Source organism: Amblyomma maculatum, chromosome 2 (genome assembly GCF_055883805.1).
Source record: "Amblyomma maculatum isolate TAMU_Amacu chromosome 2, ASM5588380v1, whole genome shotgun sequence".
Taxonomy (NCBI): Eukaryota; Metazoa; Arthropoda; class Arachnida; order Ixodida; family Ixodidae; genus Amblyomma; species Amblyomma maculatum.
The window spans coordinates 82,260,049-82,280,307 of NC_139345.1; the positions used below are offsets into that span (position 1 = coordinate 82,260,049).

The 20,259-nt window shown below is 44.4% G+C and overlaps 1 pseudogene; it reads right to left on the bottom strand.

Moving 5' to 3' along the window:
- Positions 1–631: 631 nt before the first annotated feature.
- On the bottom strand, positions 632–2,087 carry LOC146199129 (5-hydroxytryptamine receptor pseudogene; annotated as a pseudogene).
- Positions 2,088–20,259: the final 18,172 nt, after the last annotated feature.

Here is a 20,259-nt window from a genome sequence, read left to right on the forward strand (position 1 = left end):
GCGAAAATATGTTTTAGGAAAGAAAACGAAACATGCATCAAAGGCAGTTTAGCCATTGCCCTGCCTTTCGGCTGCGGTAGCTAGACGCAACGGTATAAACGTTTTGTCCAAGAGCCAGAACGACTACTTAGTCCAGAGCACCTGCCAGAAGCATGGCTACGAAGGTCAGAGCACGAGACAATTTCCTCATTGGTGCTGTGCACTGTGCACTTCAGAATTTTCTATATTATGACCACTGAGGTAGGTTTGGGAGCGATGAGACACCGTAGCTCTACTCTGTTACCTGTTTTAGCACTTGCGAATAACTTATAACATCCAAAAACCTCATTTTACGTCTTAGCGGAGGGAACATTAGAACAATACCTTGAAACTCTAACACGACAAAATGCACTGAAAGCAGTGAGCCCGGATACAGCCTTCCACTCCAGGGTTAGCTTCAAGTTAAGTGTCACAATTGTTGCCGTGATCACAGTTAGCCGGAAACATACAGTTCCCAGATGTCACGCGAGCGTCTCGCCGCTTCAGAGACCGTCACATATATAGTTGCTTGTGGACAACCATAGCATCCCATGCGCTGCACATGTTGGTGCCTTTTCTGCCCTTGGTGATGCTCGTTCACGAAGGCTGGCCGTTACCGCTTGATATTGAACGCTTGCTTCTTGCGACACAGAAGTTTCCGGAAGGCGTTCCTAAAGTCCGGGCTGAAGATAGTGTAGATTATGGGGTTGAGCATAGAGTTAACGTAGCCAAGCCACAGAAAGACGCTGAACGCGTAACCGCCGGACGAGCACGACGTGCAGAGAGTCATGAGCAGCACGTTGACGAAGAAGGGCATCCAGCAGACGACAAACACGCCCGTGATGATGGCCAGTGTTTTGGCAGCCTTGCGCTCGCGCTTGGACTCGAGCGACTCGCGGGAGATGTGCGGCTGCTGCTGCTTGCGGTCCTTGTTCTGCGGTGGTGGCCGCAGTGGTGCCCCGTCGTTGTTGCGTGAGACGTCAGACTCCTGCGTTGTGGTCCCGCCGCTACACGAGTTCGGACTGTGGTTTTCGCCAGCCACGATCACTGAAATCTCGACGTTGGACGACGGGGTCTTAGCCATCGCCAGGGGCACCTTGCTGCCGGGCTTGTGGCGAATTCTGCGCCGAGCCACCTGGTATATTCGCCAGTACAGCAGCAGGATGAGCACGAGAGGCACGTAGAATGTGGCACAAGTGGCGAAGATTTGGTATCCCACGTCCTGACTGACCATGCAGATCCGATTCACCTGGACCCTGTGCTGGAAATCTGGATCCTTCCAACCGAACACGGGAGCCACCGACACCGCTACGGCCACGGCCCACACCAGCAGGATCATGAACCCAACCTGGCGCGCGTTCCGCTGACGAACGTAGTCCACTTGGGCCACCGTTCGGTAGCGATCCATGGCGATGGCGAGCAGGTGTAGGATGGACGCAGTGCAGCAGAGCACGTCGCAACACGTCCAGACATCGCAGAGAGCGGGACCAAGTGCCCATTCACGGGTTACTTCTGCCACGGCGGCGAGAGGCATTACCAAGCAGGCGACCATCAGATCAGCCACTCCGAGCGACAACACCAGGTAATTGCCGACGCTGCGCAGGTTGCGCTCCATGAAGATGGCCACTATGACGAAAACGTTACCCACTACAGTGGCAACTATGATGAGGCCCAGTATGCACGCGACCAACACGACCACAACCAGGCGCAGCTCACGCGGCAGTGCTGCCGGTGAAAGGGGATCGTCGCTCGCAACTGCTGCGGCCGCGTTGTAAGACGACGCGTTGTGGCCTGGTATTGAGAGGTTCAGCGCCGTCACATCACCTCCCAGCGAGTTGTCGAACATGGTGACCCACAAGGACGTGCCGTTAGCTTCGGTCTCTGTCCAGTTGGCACCGTCTGTCCAGTTGGTTAGTGCAGTAGAGGTGGCAGTCGGATTCGCAATGCGAAAGAGGATGGTCCCGGCTTTCCAAGCATTTTCGAGAACGCTGGACGATGTTTGATTCATCTCTGCCTGTAGTGCCGTAGCGACATTCAGGAAGACTTGAAACTGTTTCCACGTTACGACTGCCGTCTAGATGACTCGTTCCTGCAAAGAGAAAGTGGAAACAGCAAGGATATGTTGATCTTTAAACAATAACACAGTGAGAAATGGAATACAGCAAATACAAGAAAGGAAAAAACAACCGACTTCAAATAAATTTAATACGTTGAGCCTTATAACGGCGCCAGTACAGCCTACTGCACATAATAAACATATCTCAGATATTGCCAGTCGTTTCTTTCGAAATGCGCGCAAACCCTTCATATCTTGGAAATTTCTCAGTGACAAACAAGTTTCTTCGTGGGCCTGAAGTGCCTCAAGGAGTTTCAAAAGCACTAATCGCACTCAAGGTAATAACAAAACTTTCAACGGGAGAAAAACTTCATATATTGCTGCTTTGAATACAACGTTAAGGTTCATTTTGAGCAAGCTGAACGATAGGCAATAATCCTCGTTTTGAAGTTTCAATTGTCTTTTTATAGCATAGATGTATTAGTTTATATTTTTACCTTCAGTACTCTAGAAGTAGCACGCTTTATCATTCGCTTACCCTTTTCTTATGTAAAAGCATTGAATTTTTTATTGTTAATAAAAAGCTTGAGCGAGAAGCCTGGTTATTCCCGGCATTTTTAGCACGCTGCTGGCTTCCTAGTTCCTCGTGACAGTTTCAGAATTTATTATGTTTGCAGCTCCGTAAACCATGAATTTGTTTACACTTCCAGCGTAAAAAATACTCACATTTTTACGTATATAGACCTCGAACAACGTACCACGGCATTGCAGTTCCAAGTAAAATTTTGTAAAATACTTCCAAAGAGGGCTTGGGTAAAACAAAACAAAAAGCTAGTGTCTCCCGCACAGCAGTCGGAAGAGCATGCAGGAGTCAGTAACAAATACAAGCGCAAGGATCTTCTGTATAGCCCTAAATGAATAACCAACCAAAATGTTTAAATTATTTTATGTTATACCCCTTTTTTGAAGAAAAACCCAATGTGATAAATTCGGTTGTCATCCATCTCAAACCACAAAGGCCTGTTGGAGTAAGAGATATAGGATGCTTCTAACTTTCACGAGCAGACAATAAGAACGTTTCTGACGTGCGCCAACGTAGACTCATAGACACAGTTTTATATTTCAAGGACCAAAACCACAATTGGACTTCTGTGTGCAGCGTGTTTGAGTTTAACTATCTATCATCAACTATTCAAACTTTTGTTGCGTTTCACTGCAGCACCTTCTGCTATGAGCCACCCAGTTAGTAAATGATGATCTATTGTGATGGTATAGACGAAGACATTGTTCAGTTTTGGACGCCTCGGCTCAGACGCACATGCAGCAGTAGTAGGTGATACATGATGTTTATTTTCTACAGCGCCCCTTAAGTTAAACATTACTTGTCACAATCCAGAGCGCTGCTAGTAGCTAGGTTTCACTCGGTAATGCTCTAACGTACTCAACTTTTTTTTTAAGAAAGAAACAAGGACGGCAATGGAATGATAGGGTGTAAAAAGACGACACACTCTGGTTAACCTCAACCTACTAGTACGCCTCGGCGATCTCGATAAACTTTTTTACTTCTTTCCTATCATGGCGTATCAGCCTTAACGCCAGAAACGTGCTGATGCCCAAATAACTGCTTCGAGTGCCGTTTCGAATAGGCGCAGAGAAATTGCACTACCTCAAACCCCGTGCTTGCGCGTAGTGCACCTGACACTCCAAGGAGCCATAAAGCGACGCCCAATAATTTTTTATAGGAAAGGTGCACATACAAGATCACCGCGTCCTATTTGTGGCATCGCTATGAGTCACGTACCAATTTTACTTTTCTACTTGCCCAAGCGTATTGCTTATATCTCTAATAAAGTCCTTAATTCTGAAAGCTGACCCGCAGAAGATTTCAGTGAAAAAGAAAACATAAGTAACCGTAACGTTCAAGATATTAGAGAGCAGAAAATGAAATGTACGTGGTGTTAGGCAGGTATTAAAATATTTCAATCAATCATATGTGAGGGAAAAATGAGACACAGGCGCTAAAAAACGTTATCGTTTTCCCTCTTTAAGGTTTTCGTGGCTGGGAAATAAAGTTGTAACCACCTCTTGTAGTACAAGTAGTCAAAGGTTCGACGAGAGTTCGTCTGGTCAGGCATGGTAGTAGGGTAAAACGAATTGCAGTCACTGACCAAGCCAATATTAAAAAAGACGTTTCGCAACCCGTACGGTTTCCTTGATCCCAATCCTTAATCGCAATCACAAGAAACCCGGATGGGTTCCGAAACGTCATTTTTCATGCTGACTTGGTCAATGACTGCAATATTTTTACGAAACCAGCTCTCACATAACTCAAGTACGCAAATGGAAATACACTTCAGGCACAAACGGATGTTCAACACTATTCCGGTCTCCAACTTGCATCGTTCCACTGTACACATCGCAGAATTTTCGAGCTTCCTTTGCCCGATGAAAGGAACATTAACTTTGAAAAGCACAACGACGGCAGCCATTCCCCAGCCTCGGCAACGTCTTTAATTGTCCCAATCGCAAAGCCCCACTCTGATGATTGTTCATGGAACAAAGCTGTATTGCTGAAATTTCAAGTCAGTGTAGTGCTTTACGCGTCCACGCCCCGAAATTAGTTAACACCAGTGCACCCGAGACAGGAGCAACTGGATTGCTTCCTCTTTTTGTGGCTTAGCATCAGTGCGCGTTTACTTGCAATCGCAAGAAAAACTCTACACGACGATGCGCTGTTTCTTGCGCCCACCACAATTTACGACCCAAATCAATGAACGTGCATTTTCGGCTCCCATTCGCCAACCAGGGTGCTCTGGAAGCGGAAGAAGAGTAACTGCGCTATAAAACATGCTCCCCGCCAAACAGGCTGTAGCACGAGGTTGTTCGCGAATGGCCGCATTCAGGGCCCTCTGAGGCAGGCGGCGATGTTCTGCGTAAGGAAGAACGAGCGTGCGCCTGCGGCCTCACCAAAATCTACCCATAGTTGCCCTAATGATATCAGCGAATGGAGGAAACAGTGCGGTGGGCAACCATTAGCATACAAGCAAGAGACATGCGTATCGTGCCTGCAGCCTACACACTCAGGCGCTGATTGGTTCGAAGCTGAAACAGACGGCGCACTCTTGCGGATAATTATTTACGTCCATTGGCACTCCCAGATTGAGAAAAAAAAAAAAAAAAAGAATAGTGATGTATATCTGCGGTTTCCGCGCCTGCTTCTGAACTGCCAACTCCGGCAATTCTGAACGAAGCTGCATTACAAAGGTTCGCGTGCTGCTGCGCCATCGTTTTTCCGCCACAGTCACTAACATTATTTAGTTTTGTGTCGTTTTTCTCGCCTCGCGATACCGCTATCTTTCCCTGTAGGTCTCCACTGAGCCCCCAAATGAACAAGCGAGAGCGGTCCCGGCGCTTGTGGGTCTGGATGAACAATACGAGGCGCTCGATCTTTTGTTGCGGTGGGCCCTGGTGTGCTGGAGAGAAAGAAACGGGGAGGAGGAGAAAAAAGAGAGAGAGAGAGACCAAGAGAAAGGGACTTGAGAAGAAGTATGTAGAGCGGTGCTCCTCTGCGCTCTAAGCCGCCCCTACAAAGACAACGGCATGAAAAAAAAAAAAAAAAAGCGCCTGAAACTCGAACGTCACGAAGAGTCCGCTCAATGTAGCACCGCTTCTCTCGGGCCTAGCGCTGAACTAGACGCCGGGAGGACCTCCACAAACGTTCCCGACGTACGCGGCGCCGCTTTCTGGGCGAGCCGCTTTCACGCCGCTCTCGGCGCCTGCACAACCCCCGAGGGCCCTCAACGTGATCCGCACAAAGCGGACTCGTACGCTTCCGGCGTTCGGAGCGCCCAGGAAAGGAGATCTCTCGTATCTCGACGCATTCTCTTGAGCAACGCTCGGGTCAGGTTGGCTGGAGGTGATCCGGCCGGATTTCCTCGTCGCCTCAGCCATTCTTTCGCATTCCGCCTATACCCTTTGACCTTTGCTTTGCACCGAAAAGTTTTTTGTATTTCGGTCATACTCCCCCACCCTGCTTTCTAGGTCAGATTTATACTTCATATTTCTTTAAGCTCGTCCGAACTCGGGTCAAGAAGTCCAGTCTCATAGTACACTAAAAGCGTCGAAAGAACATGGAGATAATAAACCGTTCAGGAGTTAAGCTTATAGGCAGTTCCCGTCCAACTCCTAACTGCGACCTTTAAAAGAAGGAACAAAAACAAAATTAGTGGTGCCAAAGTAGGCAGGCCAGGAAAAGATTGCGTTCTTCTTTTTTTTACCAATACTTTCACTTTTCAGCACAGACGTTCTATTTACAAGGGTTGCCTGCGGGTTCTTACATCCTCTCTCAGAACATGGGTATTATAATTTTTCTATTCTCAGGCGCGTTTTAGCATAAAAAGGCCAATTTATATAATCCCACAGAGACAGAGCCAAAAGTATGGAAAACATAACAAAACGATAGCTTCTTTAATGGTGTCTAGGGTTTTGCCACATTGCGCGAGCTAAGGGTGGCTCAAATTTTCCTCCTCTGCACCTATCCCAAAATAAAATTCATCCAATAGATCGATCTCACCGACCGACTTTCCGGAGGCCCGATTACCTTACTGCATGCTGGTACATGTAGTTTCTTGGCCCCTCCTGCTACCCAAAATGTCGACGCGCCGCTTTTCCAAATGATTTTTACAGCAGTGTGGAGTCAGCGTGCAATGTGAAGATTCGTCTTATGCGTTCCTAGATGCTTTAACAGCACAAACGACAATGGCATCCTGTTTTATGTTTTCCCTGAATACCAAACTTTCCGACAGCCGTGCATGACTTCAGTGGATTAATACGGCTGGGCAGAACGGAAGGCAGGACATATTTTTACAATGTAGTTGATTTGAACAGGCACAATAACACTATTTGAATATGGTAAATAACGTTATATTTCAGCATCCTCACCTTCGTATGCCCGTTCATGGACGGATCAACCGCCTCTTGTTGCCGCGTCTACATTTGTAGCTTTATTTTTTTGCTGCTTCTCTTCCTTTTATTTATTATCACTGCGTACTGTTATTGCAAAAAGAGGTCGTTTAGAGATAGTCTTGTCAGTACAACACCATGCGTGCTGCTATACATTGTTTGGCTGATAACGCACATCGCAAACGGCAAGCGCACGTTGACAGTAAACTGACCAACGAGGCTATCGCCCGCCTTGTTTGTGCTGTGGCATAACGGCTTATACCTAATCGATCATTAACAATCATTAGTAAAATAGTTTCACGGCTGCTTGTAAGGAGAACGGTGCATATTTTTATGCGCGAAGGTGGCTTGCACTTGAAGTTTTCGAAGCAGTGACTGCAACATCCGCTTCAACACAAATAGAAAAATCAACTATAGTGTACTTAACACCTTTCCATAGAGCATTCTTACTAAATACAGATTACGCGCGAAATCCAGATTGGTACCCGCCATCGGACCACGAAAGGCGCATTTTGAATACCATCTCCAAAAGCATACGTGGCATTCTTGTGATGCCTGTCACTGACACAGCATAAAGTTACACTAATGAAAATGCACATTTGTAAAAAGAAGCCTGCGAAGCGACCGCTTATATCAAAATGTATTCCTATACAGTGCAAATCAATACGATACACTACACATATAATCGCTAATAAATATGGAAGCGCAAGAGTCATTTGTGAACGACCGGCTTGCATGAAACAGTCAATGCAATTTCGTTAGGTACTCTGTCGGAATCTCTGTGGTGAAATTGGTGAAATGTGAGGGAGAGTCATACCTATTCAAAGAGTAAGGATTAAAGTAGATCTCGGTGGTGAAATAGGTGAAGTGCGTGAGAAGTTCATGCTTATTCAATGAGCAAGGATCAAAGTGGTGCTGTTGTACGTAAGGTTTACCAATTGACTGCAAATAGCATGGTATGTTGTGAAACTCCAAAAATCCGGCGCATTCGCAGATTGTAAAGTAATACCGGTGTATTTTTTCAACTTCATGTATCCCACGGCGCAATATAATTTTCAATGCTAGCAATTTTTGCTTAGTTTCCATAATGCTACGTCGCCGTTTGCTACAAAAATTCTACTGTTTTACTGGTTTACAAAAACTGCCAAGAACTGCGCTCAAAATGACCTCTAGAATCCAATATAGTTTTTAAGAAAGCGCGTAATGAAATAAAGGCTGGTGTTCGCGAAGTTTAAGGTTGTCTTGACATACAGCTTCGTGCATAGTGTTTGCTTCCATTATTACACGATGATATTGTCTGAAACTTCTCATATCTACTCGCAATACAAGCAAAAGTAGAGTCGAACGATGAGCTAGTTGGTCACACATTTTTTGGAAGAAGGCAGCAGAGCAGGTAACAACAATGCAAAGCGCAAGAGGCACACACACGCACACGCTTTGTGTTGTTGTTACCTGCTCTGCTGCCTTCTTCCAAGAGAAGCAAAGGTAGGTTTTATAAAAATGACCCTTTAATTTTAGATTTGACACAAATGTAGGGTGCCCACCGTAAACTATCAATTTTTGGCCACAGTAAATGGGTTTACATATATAGAGAACCTTTGCTTCCACTAACTGCAAAAGACTGCGGGCGTTTTTGCTATTGGACAGGTTTCTATCAACCAACCTAACGCAGCATTACTTCTTCCCTCACTATCCCTCGCTCTGCCCTGCATGCACGTGTGAAATGAGTAGCCATGGTACGACTCGGATAACCTCAGTTCCTTCATTTATTTCTCTATCTCCTTTTTTTCTCCCTGCAAGCTTTGTGACTTTATTAATAGTCGCTTCTATGATTACGTTACTAATTCAATTAAATTAGTAAATAAAATCGGGTTTGTGAGGAGTTAGAAAAACGTACACGGAGGCGGGTATGTCACGCCCTGTCCTGGATTCTGTCGTAGCTTTCTAACAAGTTCTTATCAACTCCGAATGAATTTAAGTGCCGCAGTAGATTATTCGTTAGACTACCCGAATCAAAACCTGGACGTGACGGCTGAGATTTGATAAACGCAAACAGCGCCTGTACGCTAAGTGATGTCAGTGAACGTTAAAAACCGCCAGGCTGTCGAAATTATACCGTAGCCAACGAATACGACAACTCTTTTTTTTTTCCTTGTTCACTCCACGTTCTTTCATTTGCCTCACTTCGTGCGTGAGCTGCCCACAGGGAGGTCGGATAGTTCAAATTTTTAATCATTTTCATTTCATAAAACATAAGCCTGAATGGCCACGCCAATATTCCATTTTAACAACAGCCCTCCTGCATGGTCTTAGCGTTCATTGTTCAAAGCCTTCCTCCTTTTATATTAGTGAGCGCTTCCTCACTTGTAGTAGTACTTCACTACCGAATTTTATTATTTCTAGTCAACCAGTAGTCGCTGACAAGTTATGCGCAAAAAAAAAAAAACGAGAATGTCTAAGGTGGCGCGAATTGAAGACTGGAGGATAACGTCCCTCAGCCTCCACAAAAACAATGAGGGAAAGGGGGGAGGGAGGTAGTTAAGAAAGGAAAGATGCACATTTACAAGTGAAATGGGCCTCTTCGGCGACGTAATCAAACCATGTACCGCACAGCGGTTTCCTGACAGTTCTCAGTGCTGCTACATTTTGAACAAATATTGAGAGCTAACACTGTGACCTATAGTATTCACTCGCCACGATTCATAACCTCCTAGCTTTTCTCTAGATGGCAGACACGTACACATTGCACTTTATGGGAGGCACAGGATTTGAAAAACACTGTGCACAGGAACTAGTGCCCCATTTGTATTGCCTAACAACTCGAAGTGCCGTGTTATTGCCGTTATTGCCGTGTTTGCCCCCAAGTTAAAAGTTTAGAACCGACCATCCGTCGACGCAGAGCTGCCCTCGCTAACTTCTGAAGGTAAGCTGTTGAAACCTGTTTGTGCACTGAAAATGAAAACCCTTAAAGCACGTAGTACACGCCGAACCACATTCTCTTTCTGAGATTACATCTATTGATACCTACCGTCGCGTCACATCGAAGCGGTGTCGTCACTTGCAGCGCTGCCTCTTGTTTCTGCGATCCCCGGATGACATTGATGGAGGACGTCTCTGCTCCTCCGCCGCCGCAGAGCTTATAAGGCCTTAGCCTGTTTTGCGGATGACAACCGCTTTGACGGCGTTATCCGCAGCTTTGGAGCCGCGGCTCGAACACAGCCGCTCGTGCTTCCGGACCGCTTACACCGCTGCTGCCGTCAGAAGGGCCCACGGCCGCTCCTTTTATCCTCCTGTCTTTTCCGCGTTGCTGTCCTGGAAGCTGATGGGTAGTCGACCAGGGCGGCTCTTACCGATGGCGTCGAAGTCGTCGCCTGTCACAAGCGCGCCTGCACGAGAAAAAAGATAAATGAAATACAGCTCTTGCGCATGTCCCTGTGAATAAGTTGTGACAACGATCAGTCATTATAATATGGGGTTATAATGCTGTTGCACTCGGCACTGTGAATTACATCTTTTGTTAGTAACAGTAGATGCCTGCGACTGTTATGCTAATCTATTTTTTTTTTTGCTATACAACGCTGATAAGAGTAAACAATGAAAAGACTATATGTTGTCAACAAGGCCAACTTTCCGCCTTTGTTGAAGCAAATGCGGTAACTTCAGCCATAGGAGTGGGGATTAAAGAAGGCAGAAGTCATACAATTTGGACACATAAATGCTTTAGATGTAGAAAGGATCTTTGATTTCTTCTGGGACCATTGTTATGACTCCTGTTATTTGGAAGACCGCTGAAGTTCTGATTGTTTCGCATGAAACACACATTGAGCAACAAACAACAGGGCTTTGTCCGACAGCGGAAATCTTTGTACAGATTTTAGAGTTGGTATTAGAAATTTTAAAATTTAGCAGAAAGAGGATTACATCCTCAATGCAGTCACATACTCACTGCCTAAAAAATGGCGTGAACTTTTTGTCTAATTTATTCCGGCATCACAGGATTAATATAGAAAGATATATTGTTGGTAGTGTTGAAAAAGATAGAGTTGACGAATAAACATAGATATTTTGTCTGTTATTCCAATGTTAGTTAGTCACAAATGCTGGGCATTACAGCATATGACTGCGCTAGTGTTAGCATTAAGCGCCAGTCACATGAACAGCTTTATCGCATTTAACCGTATCATCAAGAGCTGAAGCGCGACTATGCATCACCTTCTTTTAGTTTCAGCATGGGCTTTTGCGGAGTCATATATGGTCGATATAATTATCTGCTCTCTTCCCGCCCTTCAGTAAATATTATTACCAAAGACAGCTTCATGGTCATATTTTGGTTTTTATATTGGACCTCTCTAGTAGAAACAGTGTAGGATATACGGGCCAACATGTCGCACTAGCCGCAGTTTACAAATAAGCAAAACATCCAAAAGGGTGAAGGATAAGTATCCTTGTAATAGCCTTGCTATGGGGGGCTTCGCTTCCGTGGGGGCGTTCTAATTTTCATTCAGGAAAGAGTATTGCTGATCTCCTCTCATACAAGTACGTCTGCTTTAAAAGCAGGAATACAGCCATATTTGCTTGTGACCGACCAAGCTCTTCTTTCAAGAAAAGTTTAACATTTGTATCAGATTCATGCATAAAGTGAGATATAATGGTTTTTTTTTTTTTTTTTTTTTGCTTTGTGGGTAGACATATGGCGACGAAAGAAACGAAGATTTAGGGATAATTGAGGTCAGGTTGCTCCTCTGCAACTTTTATGACATTTCAGAACATTTTATCAGTGTGTCTTGTAGAGGCCAGGCGTAACGTTTCAAAATATGTCTCAGTAAGATAGCGTAATCAAAATTAAACGAAATGTTTGTCCTTTTATGCTAATCCTACTATATTTAGCCACGTTGACCGCGCCAGCCTTTTGTGTCCTAACGTGTCTTCGCTTTCGCAGGTAATCTTATAGCTGCGCGGCTCCACGGTTATCTGCGAAAGAACAGACAGCTGGAAGAACAGGAAATATAAAACTTCCAACAACTCTTTCAATTTTAACTTGAACATAATCGTCTCTCAAGCGGTTTTCCCTCCTACGATGTGGTCATTCGTGTTCAAAAATCGCGGATACCCAAGGGCAGGTTGACCATCAAGCTCCGATTACTGGGCCATATGGTAGTACTACTCACTTCAAAGCAATTTTACGGCTTTATTGTGTCTGCTTAGGCTCATCTGCCTAATTTACCTTCATCCGCACAGTGGACTATAGACCAATAGTTTTACTCTCGCGCGCAGGCTGCCAGCGCACTCCTACTCTCGACACCAGGCAACATCTGTCGGGCAGGCACGGCCGGCGGACTGCGGACCCGCGGGTCGCGCAGGCATCTACCGTTGAGTACGCCTGTTCGTGACTGATCGTTCTTCAATTCTGTAGTTACCGCTCTCTACCACTTATGCATCTAGGTGTATGTTGTGCCTCGCTGCTCACATTTTTTTTTTTTCAAGGAACTTAATTGACAAAACCAAATAAAATGTACAAACACTGTTTGGACCGATAGCTCAGTAGGCTTGTGGCCGGTCCAAATACAAATATTACTCTCAGGTTCAGCCATAGAGGATCAAGGATTGAAAGGAACGATAATGATATAAACGCAACATTACTGCTACAGTTGCGTACATATGCAAGAATACAGCAAACTGCAAGTAAGATAAAATACCCACATAATTATGAGTACCAAATAAAATCGATAAGCATAATAGTACTACAATGAAGAAAAGGAAAATTAGAAAGAATATCGTTACAAAGTACAATAAAGTGCAAGCGAAGTACACGATGCACTCCATAGAGTACTACAGCATTTTGAAGCGCACTGTTTTCTCGTTGACACAATATACGGAAGGTAGACTACCATGCAGATTGCGTACTGTAAATCGCCGTTTATGCGCAGCGGTGGCGTATTTTATTTTCTGGGACAGCCCTTCACAAGTAATGAATGCCCACGTTTTGCTTTTTTGCTTTTTTGATTCCGCGAATGAGAATGCGGAATTTTGGACCGGACTCCATTGTGTGAGACGTAACCGGATCGACGAGCTTCTCGCTGAAGGTTGCTTTGGCAAAACGTGTGTTTTCGGCCACCAGTAGTAATTCTTTGGCTTTATTTTCCCGTACCTTAACGGGAGTGTAAGTCTGACTATAACAAACGCTTGGGCGAGTTGGGTAATTCATAAGTGCAGACAGCGCTTGCGCTGTCTGCACTCCGCCTAAAAGCAATCCAAATAGTTATTTCCTTATTTCAGAGAGAAGTCGGCGTGCAAAACTTGTTGAGCGTAGTAGCGTTTTGTTGTTTCCGCCTGAGACTCAACAAACATAATTTTATTACATGCTATGACCTGGTCCAAACGGCTAAACAGATATTTCACGCACACCGAAAGTGTCTAAATAGAGAATATTCGTATTCAGCCTCTACTGTGTTAATATTTGTTCAAAACTCTAAAGAAATAGAGAAACGGTGTTGTGCACTTCAGCGGTGGCTCGTGGCTCTGTGTATAGGGATCTTGACTGCTTAGCCGGAAGACATGGTTTTGATCACGGAAACTATGGCCGCTCTTGGATGAAGACGAAGCTGAAGGCGCTGGTGTAGTGTGCGATGCCAGCGCAGGTTAAAGAACCAATTTCCAGAGCACTTCACTACGGCGTATACCTCATAGCCGATGCCACGTTTCGACGCTAAATACCATATACCTTATGAAAACTGTTGTCATGCTCCAGCTAGCATTTCTTTACTGCTGTTTCTTCCTATAGCATGTACGACAATGTACGTGCAGGATTAGAAAAAAGTATAATGTTTGACATAAGATTCTTTAGCGGTCAAAAGAAACGATCCTAGTGTTTATAAATAAAGCGCAACAAAACTTCCCTGCTGTTAGCTTGTCGGTTCGAATGAGCACACCGCGGTAATTTGTTGATGTGACTGGCACGCATGACGCAAGTGACTGCCCAGTTTAACTGGTGAGGATCGAAATGGCTGGCATGAAGGAAGAAGAGCTCATTGGAAGTGGAATTGAATGTAAGTCGTCCGCAAGAGCAATACTTGCAATTGTTCACAAACGCTTTCTCGTCAGAAAGGTACCGCAACGACAGCATTATAGCGCGGCTTCGTGCTGAGCACCAACACAGCTGACGTGAACGTCAAACTAAATTCCAATAATAACGAGTCGATTTTGACTCTACGACAACGCAAATAAACTTGCTCCAACACAATCGTGCGGTGAAAATATTTTTGGCAATATTCTCTAGCACCCGAAAGCTAGCTAAATGTGGCTGCCGGGAAGGCGCGGCCGCGGCCCCGCAGTGTCCAAGGAAGCGCCCGGATGGTGACGCGCCAATAGGCAAAAAAATGGCCTTGTTCCGGAAAGGCTAAAAAATCTGGTCTACAGGCAACTCATAACGTGTGAAAATAGTTCAAGGCATATAACGAAGTTGGTTTTTTACATTCATATGTTCCTCTGCCCTAATTACAACTTCACCGCATGGTACTACTTATCTTCTCGCGGCTATTTCTACAGCATTGCCGCGTGACAATTTACCTTCCGCCCCTCTCCTCACTTACCCCTCCTCTACTGCACCCCGCGGCGACTGCAACCAGGCGAACCGGAATAACACGCGCCACCCGTCTGCCTACTGATGACTTGGGGCCGAGTTAACCATAACCGTAACAGAGTTTGGTCCAGCAGTTGTCGCTTAGCTTATGAGGAGCAGTTTGGATTTTCAAAAATATGCAGGGGCAGCGTAAGGAAATAGTTTGTCGTCTAGACGCGTAAGTGGATCTTTTGGCTGGGAAGCGGTTCGATAGATGCCAGACCTTGTATTGGCGTATCGAGTAAGGTCGCTTTGACGCCAGCTGCTGCCCAACTTTCTGCGTTACGTTGAAGCGTTCACCTCCTTGTGTAAATGAACATGCGATCTAATTTCAATAAGAATTTAAAGTATGAAACCTTAAAAGTTGAATGGAGAGTCACGCCCCTTCTATAAACTTGTGCACAGTTTTCAAAGTAAAGCAGACGTAAGCACTCAGTAAAGCGACCACGCTAGAGGCCACTCTGCATGTCACGTGGATGCCTGATATGGTGCTCTGAAAAAGGAAAGAGTCAGAGGTCACAATACTCTCACAGCGTCGATTCAGAAAGATATATCAAGGTGAGCAAGTTCGATTAGCAAGTCTTGATGGAGGCGAGGGAGCGCCTTCTGAACAAATCTTGCATAACAGGGGCTCCAGAAGAGATTATAAAGTAGAATCGTTCTGCTTGTGTCTGGAATGCGGACATAATCGCCAATATAAACCAAAGCAGTGTTCTTTATTCTCCGCAGTGTACAATTCCAGATTACGGATCCGCGTGATGACGTAAACAGCGACGAGAATAGATTTAGGCACTGAAACGGTTGCAAACATAGTGAGTGCCAGCAACGAAGACTGGAATTCTCACCACTGATGACATCGTTGTTGAGCTTTTCCGCATCCCTCCTACGTTCCAAGAGGCCTCATTATCATCGTGGACTTATTCGGAAAATTTATTGCCATTTGGAATGTTTCGTTCAAAAATACAGCATGCTTTAATTGGTCTGCATACATTCCAATGCTCCAACCTTTACAAAAATATACCCGCCTTGGTGGCGCAGGGGTTACGGCGCTCGACCACTGTGCCCGAGGATGCGGGATTAAACCCCGGCCGCGGCGGCCTCATTTCGATGGATATGAAAAGCTAATCGCGCGTGTTCTGTGCGATGTCAGTGTACGTAAAAGAACCCCAGGTGGTCGAAGCCTCCAGATCGCTCCACTGCGCCATCTCTGATAGCCTGTGTCGTTTTGGGTCGTTAAACGTTAAAGCCCATAAATCCCTTTTACAAAAGTAAAAAGAAAACATTCCCAACGAGTGCCGACTGCATTCAAGGGGAACCAGGCCCAGAACTATACATCTGCATAAACCAGAGCAGTTTAGAGGAAGTATTCAGAGACTTGGAATGGGAGCAGTTAGAGATAAGGGTAGATGGAGAATACCTCAGTAATCTGCGATTTGCTGATGACATTGCCTTTCTAAGCAACTCGGGGGATGAACTGCAAATAATGATCGATGACCTAGACAGGAAAAGTAGAAAGGTAGGCTTGAAAATCAATATGCAGAAGACTAAGGTAATGTTAAACAGCCTCGGGAAGGAACAGCAGTTTACATTAGGTAGCGAAATACTGGAAGTAGTAGGCGAATATGTCTACTTAGGACAGGTAGTAACCGCAGATCCGGACCACGAAAAGGAAATAACAAGAAAAATACGATTGGGATGGAGCGCATTTGGCAAGCACTCGCAGATTATGACAAGCAGCTTACCGGTATCGCTCAAGAGGAAAGTATACAACAGTTGCATCTTGCCTGTACTCACCTATGGGGCTGAAACGTGGAGGCTAACCAAGAGAGTTCTACTTAAGTTGAGGACAACCCAGAGGGCTATGGAACGAAAAATGGTAGGGGTAACATTAAGAGATAGAGAGCGTGCAGAGTGGGTCAGAGAAATAACTCAAGTTACCGACATTCTAGCAGAAATTAAGAAGAAGAAATGGACATGGGCAGGACATGTAGTGCGAAGAGAGGATAACCGATGGTCGCTGAGGGTAACAAACTGGATTCCAAGGGAAGGAAAGCGTAGCAGGGGGCGGCAGAAAGTTAGGTGGGCGGATGAGATTAAGAAGTTAGCAGGGGTCAAGTGGATGCAGCTAGCACAGAACCGGGTTAAGTGGAGAAATATGGGAGAGGCCTTCGCCCTACAGTGGGTATAATCAGGCTGATGATGATGATTATTATTATTATTATTATTATTATTATTATTATTATTATTATTATTATTATTATTATTATTATTATTATTATTATTATTATTATTATTATTATTATTATGATGATGATGATGATGATGATGATGATGATGATGATGATGAATCCAGTGCGTGCGCATTTCAGGAATCAAGAGGAAGAAATATTGGGGTCCAATGCTCCCTGTTGGGTACGTGCCATTTTTCATGAGGGGAAAAACAACATGACTTGATCGCCGCTTGGAGCAAGAGCTCCTCACTGTTCAAACTTTCTGTATTGATGAGAATATCGAAAGACATAAAGTGTTTTGTTCGCACCTTGTCCATTCCTACTTGCCGTGTCCCATTGTCCTAAATTGCCCTAATGTAAAGCCAACAATCAGAAATTCAAGCGCTTTATAGAAGGGACCGCGCAACCTTCCCTTCGACATTATAGCTCGTTTTTTTTCGATAGCGTTTGCCGCATGTTTCGCTTTATTGAAACTAGGATTCAGAGGTTGGCATTTATTTTTTTTTTCTAAGTTTAGAAACTCGGCAGGTGAGCTCGCTGCAGGTATCTCGAACACAACAAAGAAAAATTAGCCCTGTGCTCTGAGCCGGGCTCGAAATACAGTGGAAGGTGTTTTTCTGATCCACACAAATTGAAAGCCGATAGTGATGTTACATATGTGAAAATAAAGAGCTTAGTAAAGCTCTGAAAAAGCGCCAACATTTTCCATGTTCTCAAAAAAGCAGTCAAATGGCTTGCTGAAAGCTATGTTTTTATCAGCAAGCAAGGTGTCATTTTTTAAGGTAACTTGCTTGACCGAATACGGGAGTAAATATGTCGGTGCATCGCAGAAGTCTCATTGTTTTTGAGATTGTGCCGTTCAATATTAACAAGTAGAATGAAAGTATATTCTCATTGTCCACTTATTCCTACTATTCATAAATGCAATATTACCTGAAATAAAGAATTTGCTTGCCGGCAAGGAGAAATTCTGACATTGCGTCTAGCGCAAAAGTCACACACATAGAGATAAAGACGAGAGGACTAACGCTATGTACCTGTCACTAACAGGAGAATAGCTTGTGCTCTGTCGTCTCCTTCACTAAATTTATATGCATTTTGCGCTAGCAACAGTGTCTGAACCGAGTAACCCTAGAGCTCAGTTAATAGCCCTGCCCGCAAATGAAAGCTTCGTAAAAATGGTGGATTAGGATTTCTTTTTTTTTCTTTTTTTCTGAATCACGAAAGCTGCTGAAACCAGGATCATATCTATCATCTATGTCATCTCTGCTTTAAGTAGAAGACTGGTAAGAAAACAGAAATACTTCGTTCAATTGAAGGCGTTGGCTTGGATAATTTCGGTCCTGCCCTAGCTGATACGGGCCCTCGAGGATTAGGTGCTCTGAAACCAATTTCGTTGTTACCTGTAACAATGTACACCTATGTATTTGGTGACAACCTCTGAGGTTCTTTTTTTCAGTTGCTGTGTTCGAAGGGTATGTAAAGATGACTAGGATGACCCTGTGATCTGGTAGCCACACGTGAGTGCTTTACACTGTGTCATAGTCATTAACAATGTTGTGCTTGAGGCAGTACAATAGTCTATGCATAATGCTTTCCACTAGAATATAAACCCCTGGTGCTTTACTGGTCTCTCCGACCACTGGATAGCTTCCAACGCAGCAGGTTTGGTCTCCCATCTCCCATGCCAAAATCACAAGTATTTGCTCCAATTCACAGCGCTTTCGGTCATCCGGTTAACACCTATATTTGTAATATTTACTGTCTCAATGGTGCTATTTATGTCGCTAAAGAAACAGCTATACAGATTGTACAAGCTAAGTTTTTTATCTTACTTGCTAATAGCCTGAAACTCCTTATTCGTTCACTTTACATAATTATAAAACGAAACGACAATAAGTATAGAGCCAATTACAATGGAGACCGCGGGCTTCCTTGCAGCATTGGTGCCAAAACTGCAAAAGACGGTGTGACACTCTTATTCACAACAAGACTCGCTGAACACAATGGCATCCAATTCTGACTCCTAACACTACTCACCCAATATATTAAAATGTTCTAGTACCAAGTAAAAAATTTCAGGGACAACCCAATAAAAGGTTCTCTCTAAATCTGGCTGAATCATGGTGACGCGCTCTTCCCAATCATCGCAACGCTCTAGCACACTTCTGGCCATATGAATATTTGTCAAAAGGATTCAGCTTTTAATCCTGCACGTCTGATGCTACCCACCAATTGTTTTTATGATTCCTTGTTGTCTTCAAGCTAACACCTTAGCGAAGATTTTATAGTTCCCATTCGTCAGGCTGATTAAGTGATACGAAGTTACCTACAATTACTTAACGGGCTCATCTGTTTTCGCAATAATAACGACCTGTCTTTTTCGAAAGGAGGGAGAGAAACGAATGTCGTCGTAGGACTGTTTTATTACGCGGTGCAGAGCTCTCAAGGTCATCTTTGAAAGCTTTATAAAAAGCTGCTACTATGCAGTGCAAAGAGGAGGAGGTAGAAATGAGATGAAGACCATAGTCTGACTTCTTCAAGGTGGTTATAGGTAGTGTTTGTGTACGTCATGTTGTCGGTTAATCGAGGAGTGTGCCATTTTTCTTGCGTAATACTTTAGGAATTCAAGCTGAATCGTTGCCTGTATGCGTAAGCGCCATACTTATTGTGAGTAATTTTTTCCTTTCCAAACATGAAATGGCGGATCATACATGCGTGCATGCGCCAAACAGAACAGAAGAGAGAAAATCGGTATTTTTTTTTGAAGGTGTAGGTTTTTATTAAAAATTTGGCAATATATTGCTTTTCGTGAACATTTTTAGTGCGAATGCAGAGCTGCGACGCTTAAGTGACAGGAGTGCAGTTTTGCTTAGCGGACTGGCATTTGAAAGCGATTTGGTGACATCAGTGAAGTTTTCTTAAGTGGTAATGCACCAGAATGCACGCATTGTCAGCGGTCAAGCCCCGCGTGATTAGACAAAGCATATGTATCAATAGACCTCTCGCCGTTGTATAAGCGCTGTAAAGTTAAGCACGTGTTTTTCACTAAGCGCAGCATAGTAGGCTTCACTACAGGAAAACAGGAAACGAAATCGTTTTTTATTTAGGACCTGTGAAAACTGAGTGATAAGATGCTCGAAGGCGCCGTCTTTCAATCAATTGCTAAGGAAAAATATCAGCCGGTACTGGAGGCCCAACCAGAGTTATTAGTTTAAGTTTAGGAACATTTTATAAAGATGTAAATTAACTGCCATTGAGATAAGTTTTGTTTTACGGTGGAGGAATGCAATAGCGACATATAATGACTTGCTGTGATCTTTAAACTTTGCTTTGAGTTTGCAGTCTTACCAGCGAGGCAAGTACATAGCTGA